Source organism: Mytilus californianus, unplaced genomic scaffold, assembly GCF_021869535.1.
Source record: "Mytilus californianus isolate M0D057914Y unplaced genomic scaffold, xbMytCali1.0.p SCAF_8, whole genome shotgun sequence".
Lineage (NCBI taxonomy): Eukaryota > Metazoa > Mollusca > Bivalvia > Mytilida > Mytilidae > Mytilus > Mytilus californianus.
The window spans coordinates 79873669-79883066 of record NW_026262734.1 but is presented as its reverse complement, the minus strand read 5'-3'; the positions used below and the strand labels follow the sequence as shown (position 1 = coordinate 79883066).

At 29.8% G+C, this 9398-nt stretch overlaps 1 long non-coding RNA gene across 1 annotated transcript; it reads right to left on the bottom strand.

The window, feature by feature from the left end:
* Positions 1 to 2113: 2113 nt before the first annotated feature.
* LOC127711103 (uncharacterized) lies at positions 2114 to 8663 on the bottom strand. Its single transcript, XR_007986494.1, has 3 exons — positions 8194 to 8663; positions 3550 to 3638; positions 2114 to 2375 (listed from the first exon to the last, which is right to left on the bottom strand). It is a non-coding gene; the product is annotated as an uncharacterized LOC127711103 (long non-coding RNA).
* Between the last annotated feature and the right edge of the window lie 735 nt (positions 8664 to 9398).

Below are 9398 nucleotides of genomic sequence, written 5' to 3'. Positions count from 1 at the left end.
TGGGTTTTGTTCTACACTAATTTCGTCTGTTCCAAATGCATCATGTTCTAAGGAAATAGCAGCTAAGTGTTGGATAATTTTAAGGAGCTGATTTCTAAAATACCTGTCGTTAATTGTTGTAAAGAGTTTCCCTTGTCAAACTTTAAAATCTAGAACTGGAAAAAGGGTAATAGTTGCTGTTCAAAAGTATGTTCCAATGTGTAAATTTCAGCAGAATGATTATTTATTATATCACTTTCAGCAATTAGAAAATCCCATACCGTATAGTCGGATATAAAATGTCCAGACAGGAAAATGTAGGACCTAATTTATAAAAAAAAAAGAATACTAGAAAACAAATACGACAGACATGAACTAACGACATCCACAGAATTACAGGGTCCAAATAACGGAAGCAATTAAACTTATAGATAAATCATTTTCTCCCAGACTAAAGTATCAATCAGTATACATTCAAAACAAATATAAAGGCACACACTACAAGCACGGGGACACATTCTACTGCATCGACGCAGTTGTAACGCGTGAGGCACGTTTTTACATTTATATTTATCTAATTGTTTTCAAATCATTAGTTCGATCTCAAGGACTCAACGATGTAAAAGAAATTGAATATACATATAGAGTTATGGCCCTTGAACTAAGGTGATTAGTGTTTCATAGCTCCGCAAAAAAAATTGATATTCAGAAGATTTCAACTAAAGTATGGTATGAAATTGGTGTGGTGCATATACAACATATGTTTACAGTACTATAGAGACTAAAATATACCAAAACTGATAAGCAATTATAGCATTTATTGATGTGTACCGACAAACAAAATCCAAACGAACAAAACAAAATGGCTGCCTCCTATGCTGAAACAGCTAGTAGCGAAAACAAAAGCAAAAATGATGACTACAAGATTGGTAATGTCAAACCAATATTTCTCCTTGAAGCAGACGTCTTTGGTGATAATGCTGTAAATTATAAAGGCCAACGACTTTTTCTTACAAACACAGAGGTCTATAAGGCAATAAACGAGCAGGTGCCAGTAAGAGCTTTAATTGGACTACAGAGAGTTCGAGGCGTCTGGCGAATATATTTCGACAATGAATATGACAAAAAAGATCTACTGTCCTTGGGGATAACCATAAGAACAAAATCTATAGCCCTGTACTCTAGAAACCCAAAAATAACAATGGATGAAGAACAAGATACAATGAAGGTACGAGTCAAAAATGTGCCTCTATCCGCAGATGACGATCAGATAATTAGAACTCTTGAAACTACAGCTAGCAAGTGTGAGGTAATTACTCATTTCAGGGAAAGATTAAGAATTGATAACCTCCTTACAAATTGCAGAACAGGCGATCGGATTGTAATATGCAAACCGTTTAATCCCCCACTGCCAAAGTCATTGCAGATAGGCAAATATTGGGCAACAATCAACCACTTTGGCCAATCGTTCACAAACAGACCAAATATGAAGTGTAGCAAGTGCTTCGAAGAAGGACATTCAGCAAACACTTGTCCGAATGGATGGAAGTGTAGAAAATGTGGTCAACTAGGCCACAAGCAATATGAGTGCAATGAGCATTCGGATGGTGAATATGATGAAGATGATACATATATGACAAACATGGATGATGTCGGCAATCAAGATGTACCCAATGCAAGTGAGAATGATGAACACAACAAAGACTGTACCGATAATAGTGATAAGTCATTCCAAGAAAGTGAAGTCTATTCCCAGCGCAGGACAAAACCTCTCGTGAATACCGAGGATAGAAGTAGGTCAGATAGTGACAGGGAACATTCGCAATTGATCCTCGGTACTCAGGAGAGAAGGTCTTACGGAAAAGACAGTTCACAACAACAAAACCAAAAACCAAAAAACATAGGAAGTGTTGACAGGAGACCGGGTATCTCAAAGTATCTGACAAAAAAACCTAGTCATGAACAAAGCAATACAACAAATAGCACACCAAAACAGTCAAAAACCAGGACACAAAACATTGAAAAATCTCCAGTTACTCCAACAGAGAATTTACATGATGCAACAAGAGATGAGGCTGCAAAGAAGCCGAAAAAGAAGCGCTAATTTGATATTTGTTAAATGAATTACAAAATCTAAGACTAGAATTCTTTTATTATAAATTATTAAAAAAAAATCTAAAAATATGCATTGTAAAAACCATATTCTTCACAAAACTGTATGTATAGCACTGTCTTCATTTATTTTTAACTGTATATTTTATTTGAAATATGTCTTAGTATGCTTGTGTGACATAACTGTTGAAGGTTGTCCACTTAAACTTTGCAGAATGATAGAGAGTCAAATCCATATCACTAATGAAGATCATAAACAGCCTATTCTTCATGAAATTTTTATCCTGAAAAAGAAAAAAACAAATAAAAAAATTAAGCAATTTGTATATAGGAATAACCAAAATATGTATGAATCAAAGTACATTAATGTACATGTATGTAATAATATAGCAAAGAACTTTTATTCTGAGAGTCTAGTTAAAAACATAGTATGTTGTGTAAAGGTAGTTATTTGTTTAATAACACTGATGTCTAAAATATGTATAAAGCTATACCTTGCTATTACAATTATCTTTATAGAAGATGTAAACCATAGCGCTAAGTTAAACATGCTAAATAAAATAAAAGTTGAAAACAAATTTAACAACAGTAATATAGACATTATAGAATACAAAATGTTTTTATGGTATATATTGTATTTTACTGTATTAAGTGTGTGGTTGTATACACCTTTACAGCCAAACATAAAGCGTCGTGCACGTGTAAATAACAAACTAACACGTAAACATAAATTGAGTCAACATGTGCTTATGTTTATGAACACAGGCACGTGGTTGAGAATATGTAGGTTAAGTTACAATACAATCAAATTAATGTCTTTATCATTTGATAAAAAATATCCTGAAATGGAAAAACAATTAATCCTATTTAAAAAGTCTTCCGAAAAAACTTTGACCAAAAAGTCTATTAATACGATGAGGTCAAGATATAGAGCGAACGAAATTGAAACTAGAGATCGAGTATACCTGGAACACGGAAGTCTATTTTTTATACAAAATAAACACCATAAAAGTGATAAAAATAATCAGCATGATCATAGGTTATCAAAACTAATGCTAGAGAAGATCGATAAAATAATACATGTTAAATACGTTAAAACACGGGAAAATGAACTGCTTAAAATATCAACCAGGAATACACAAAGGATAAAAATAGAGAATAACGTGAACAAAGCGGTATTACTGGTGATAACAATCTTAGTTATTGACGTGATTGATGTACATTCAAAATTTAAATACCAACGATTCGAAAAGTTAATAGAAATCAGTGAAGCGTATAATGTCAATACTAAGGTGAAACAAACGTTTCATCAGTATATAAACAGTCTTCTAAATTATTCTTGTGAAGAAGCAGGACTAAACGAATTTAGTTTTAAGGCAGTCAAAAGTAATAAAAAAATAATATCAAAGAACAAATATATAGAATGTGTTATTATTAATGTAAAAAAATGTTACTCACCATGTATGAAATTTAAAATATCCAACTATAAACCACCATGAGAAATTATCTGCATATATGCACGGTCAATGCTAATGGCCTACAGCAACCTGAAAAAATAAATAAAATAGTAAGTTGGGCAAGTCAGCAAAAATGTGATGTAATATTCATTCAAGAAACTCATTTTATCAATTTAATGCAAAATACATTGAATAAAGAATTTGGCGAGAATCTTTTCAGAAGTGATGGTACAAGTAATTCACGCGGGGTAGCAATATGGATAAAAGATAGAATTAATTTCAAAATTATTGATGAACACAAAGATTCTGAAGGGAGATTTATTCTGATTAATATTGAAATTAATGAAAATATCTACACGCTAGTAAACATCTACGCTCCAAATAAATTAAGAGAAAGAAATAGTTTCTTCAAAACAGTTAAATCTTATATAAATAAATATGGATTAGGTCAAACAATTCTTGGGGGTGATTTCAACGACATCTGGTCATTGATAGATACAAAAAATAAAACTAAATCTTCCAAAAAATTTGATAAACCAGTTACAAGTTTAAAGGGGCTTATAAAATCATGTAAATTAATAGATATTTGGAGAAACAAAAATAAAAACCTAAAACAATTTACTTGGAGTAGGAAAGATAGATCAGAGGCCACCAGGATTGATTATTTCTTGATTTCCAAGGAAGTACTAAAAAATTGTAAAAGTTGTGATATTAGACCTATTGTTCAAAAACTAACTGACCATAATGCAGTATCTTTAAAAATCAATACTGATAGAGGAAATAAGGGGCGTGGCTACTGGAAATTAAACTCCAGTATATTAAACAATGAGGACTATGTAAATATAATAACAAATCTAATAATTAAATATGAAAAGGAATCAATTAACTGTAATGATTTGGGGATACTTTGGGATAACTTGAAAATAGAAGTGCGGGATGCAAGTTTAAGCTATTGTAAAAGACAAGCCAAATTAAAAAAAGATCAAATAAATATTTTAGAAAAACAGCTGAATTATCTCAACAAAGAAATAAATAAATCAAAAATTACAAAAAGAAATTGAAAATGTGGAAAATTATTTAGAGGGCTTGTATAAAGACAAAATTAAGGGACAAAAAATAAGGTCAAGGGTAAAATGGTTTGAAGAAGGAGAAAAAAATAGTGCATACTTCTTGGGACTAGAAAAGAGTCGCCAAATAAAAAAGATTATAACTGAACTATATGATGAAAATGGGTCTGCTACAACAGACCAAGATAAAATTTTAAATCTACAAGTGAAATACTACAAAACTCTCTATGAGTCCACTAACCCTTGTGATGATGATGATGTTAAAATGTATATTAAAGAAACAGAGCTACCAAAAAAGCTAAAAGACTCAGATAGTAATCAATGTGAAGGGGAAGTAATAGAAACTGAATGTACAGCTGCAATATTTAAAATGAAGCTAAATAAATCCCCCGGTCTAGATGGTCTAACAGTGGAATTTTATAGGCAATTTTGGAATAGCTTAAAAAATATTATTGTCAAGGTATTTAATTATAACTATGAAAAAAAAGAATTAACAAACTCTCAAAAGAAAGGTGCAATTTCACTAATATTTAAAAAGAATGACCCTCTTTCATTAAATAATTACCGTCCCATAACTTTATTGAATATTGATACAAAACTATTAGCTTATGTGTTAGCTCAGAGACTTAAAAAAGTTCTACCATCTATCATTAGTCTAGATCAAACCGGATATGTTAAAAACAGATATATTGGTTTTAACATCAGACAAATACAAGATATTATAGATTATTCTGAGAAATTTAATATAGAAGGAGCAATTCTTTTTTTGGATTTTAGTAAAGCCTTTGACTCGTTAGAATGGACATTTATGACGGAAACTCTAAAAAAGTTTGGATTTAAAACTAGTTCTATCAGATGGGTTGAAACTATGTATAAAGACATAAAGGGATGTATTTTAAATAATGGGTGGGTCTCAGGTCCTTTCAAAATATATCGTGGAATACGACAAGGGTGTCCGATTTCAGCTCTCCTTTTTGTCATAACAGTAGAATTAATGGCAATAAGACTAAGAAGTAATAAAGATTTTAAAGGAATAAAAATAAAATTAGAAGGAAAATCTTGTAATTTAAAAATTTGCCAATTAGCGGATGATACAACACTCTTTCTACAGTCAAGAAAAGAAATAAGTTTGGCTCTTAGCATAATTGAAACATTTGGAAGTTTTTCAGGACTTAAACTTAATAGAAACAAAACAGAAGGGGTATGGTTAGGGAGATTAAAAAGTTCAAAAGATAAATATGAAAATATAAACTGGACAAACAAACCAATTAAAAGCCTCGGTATCTATTTTGGGTATGACAGAAAAGAATGTCAAGCATTAAATATGGAAAAGGTGATAGACAAAATAGCAAAACTTGTAGAAAGATGGTAAAAACGAAAGTTAACACTACTTGGAAAAATATTAATAGTAAAAGCTCTTCTGTTACCAAATATAACGTACATTGCTACTAACAGTATCATAACTAAAGATTATCTACAAAATATAAATAAAATCTTATATAAATTCATTTGGAATGGAGGAAAAGATAAAATAAAAAGGTCAATAATAATTAAAAATTTCTCTGAGGGGGGGTTAAAAATGATTGATATGGAGTCTTATATAAAATCAATACATTTAAAATGGATTTTAAAAATACTACAATCAGGAAATGCAAACTGGTCTGTATTATCAAAATTACACCTTAATAAATTTGGAAAAAACCTGCTCATTTTCAAGATGAATCTAAATAGCACAAAACTTCTAGATAGAAAAATATGGAATGATACACCAATCTTCTATCAAGAGATGATAAAAACATGGATAACTGTAAACAATTATGAAAACAATCATCATGATCAAATCGATAATTATTTAGATATCAGAAAACAAGTAATATGGGGCAATAGATCCATAAAATTTCAAGCTAAATGTCTGTTCTTTAATAATTGGATTGATAGTGATATATTATATATAAATGACATAATTGATAATAGGGGAAATATATCAGAAGAAATAATTATTTCAAAATTAAGAAATAAAAGCAATTGGATTTCTGAACTATCAAAACTAAAAAAATCCATACCAAAACAATGGACAGACAAATTAAAAACAGAGGAATCATTCAAAACTAAAGTCCATATTAACCGAACTAAAATTAAACTTAGAGATAATAATAATGTACTAACTATCAATAATAAAGACATATACAAAATTGTACTAAGTCTAGTAAAAATAGAAATACCAACCGGTTTTTTAAAATGGGAAAGAGTCTTAAGTATAGGAAGACTAAAAAATGAATTCAAAGACTCTATTAAATTTACTTTTGAGTATCTTAAAGATAATAAAATAAAAATGTTCAGGTGGAAATTAATGCATTATATTATGCCAAACGAGGAGCTGCTTTTACAGTGGAAAATTTCAACAAACAATTTTTGTTCATACTGTAATAAACTAGATAATTATAATCATTTTTTCATTACATGTTCATATCATAAAACATTTTGGAAATCAATGAAAGGTTTACTTCAAAAAGTCTGTATTGATGAACATGTAATAAGTCTCCATTCTCTTGTAATAGGATACAAAATTTATGATGAGGCATATTATGCACTAAATCATCTGCTTAGCTTAATGTTCTTTTCAGTTTATAAAGCACATTATGTTTCTAATAAAAAGGCTAAAATGGTAGACACATTAAGAATTTTCAAATATGAAGTAGAAAATATAGTAGAATTATATAGTATAGCAAATATAGAGATAAGCTGCTTATTAACAAAGGTGTTGAATATTTTGAGAAAAAATTGATGTCATTTTATGGTATTAAAATGCATTAAGCTAATAGTAAAAAAAAAACAGAGGCTATCAATTAATGTGTTAATGCTTGTGATACTTTAATTGTAAATGTACAATGTAAGTACCTACATGTATCTATATATGTTACGGTATGTACTTTGGGTGTGTGTGAGTTGTGTATAAATTTGTTCGCAAACAATTAGTCCAAATGGTTGTGACGTCTTGAAGGGCTAATTTAGTTTCTTTTTCTGTGAGGCTTAACTACGTCGAAGGAAGGTGTCAGGGAAAAATGATTGGGTTGGTCTTTTGAGACTCATAATTGTTTGGACTAGCTTAATAATTCACCTCTGATATGAAGAAATGAGTACAAAATAAAACAGTATGAAATGTATGTATCAAATAGTTTACTAAAAAAAAAGGACTCTATACTCTGAGCAAAAACTGATGTAATTTTATAAAATTAAGCTGGTACTATTAATAGAGCTACAGAAAGTATTTTTGTTGTAGTACCTGTACTGTAGAAAAAAGCATAGGCATGTGATGCTGTACATTGTACAATGTTGTAATTGCAAAAGTATGTATGTACCAAAGTATGTTCCTGTGGATACTTCAGATGCATTGGTATATGTAGGCGTGTGTGTGATCTTTGAATATATTGATGCTGTACCAATGTTTTAAATGTTTACAAACATTTGATAGGTAAAGGTCACGACACAATATTTATTTGGGTCAAATCAATAACGAATCTATTTAATAATTATAAATTAAGTTGTAAACACAAAATTATATTAGTACAACAACTTACCTTTTTCGAATCATTATTCCAAATTTTCAAATCATTAAATAATATATGCAAACACCAGGATTGAAAATTGTGTATTCTCAAAATTGAAAGATTGAAAAGAACGTGCGAGGTCACTGACCGCATTTCGTTTCTGATACATTAAAGATAGTATAAAAAAACCAATTCCGGAGTAAAGAATAATTTCCGTAAAAATACCGACAAACTTGTGTAATTATAGATATTGGAATATTACAGATATTATTATAAATATAAATAGTATACAAATTTTGTATTAATAAAGACTGTTTGTAACAGTAATTTATTTATTCAGATATTTATACCAATGTTATTTATTGTTAATTCTACGGAATATTCTCCCTGGATATTTAGTAGTAAATTTAGCAGGGATACTTGATGGAATGCTGTACACCAAGTTTTATTGTTAAAACAGCAATATGTGCAATAAAAAAAAAAAAAAAAAAAAAAAAAAGAAATTGAATATACAATTATTGAAATAATTGTAAATGAACGCAATTTTATTTTGATAAATCCAAAATATATAATAAAACAAAATAAAAACATAGGTTAAAGTTTATAGACGTAAAACATTTGTAAGTTCCCAAATGTTTGGACAATCTTGATCATACATGTAATGTTCTTATTTGTATTTCACTCATGTGATACGACTGCAGTCAATGAAAATCTTTAAGCTACATGTTATTGCGTTATTTGTTTCTGTGAAACAGCTGTCAATCAATTGCAAGCAATAAAGCCTGGTTCATTTTGGTCTTTAAACAAACTGTTGATGGCTGATACAATTTACTGTTCTTTGATCAAATGATGACTTTCATTGGTTTATCTACATACGTGGTTCTGGAAATGATTTTTGATTTTTGTTGTTTTAACGCCACTTTTAAGCACCGCTTTTGTGCTATTTCGTGACGGTCAGTTTTTATTGGTGGAGTAAGCCGAAGTGCCCGGAGAAAACCACCGACCTTCGATAGGAAAACTGACAATCCTAGTCAATTAAAAATTCTATGTAATAGAATTGATCTATGTAATAGAATTGATTGAAAGTTAAAATAAAATGCAGACACTTTTAAGTACATACCAAACATTTACTCAATAAACTGAGAACAAGTTGGTAACGGATATTTAAGGAACAAAACGCTTGTATTTTTTGAAACCTACCCCAATAGTGTTCTTATTTAATTATTGTTAAAGCA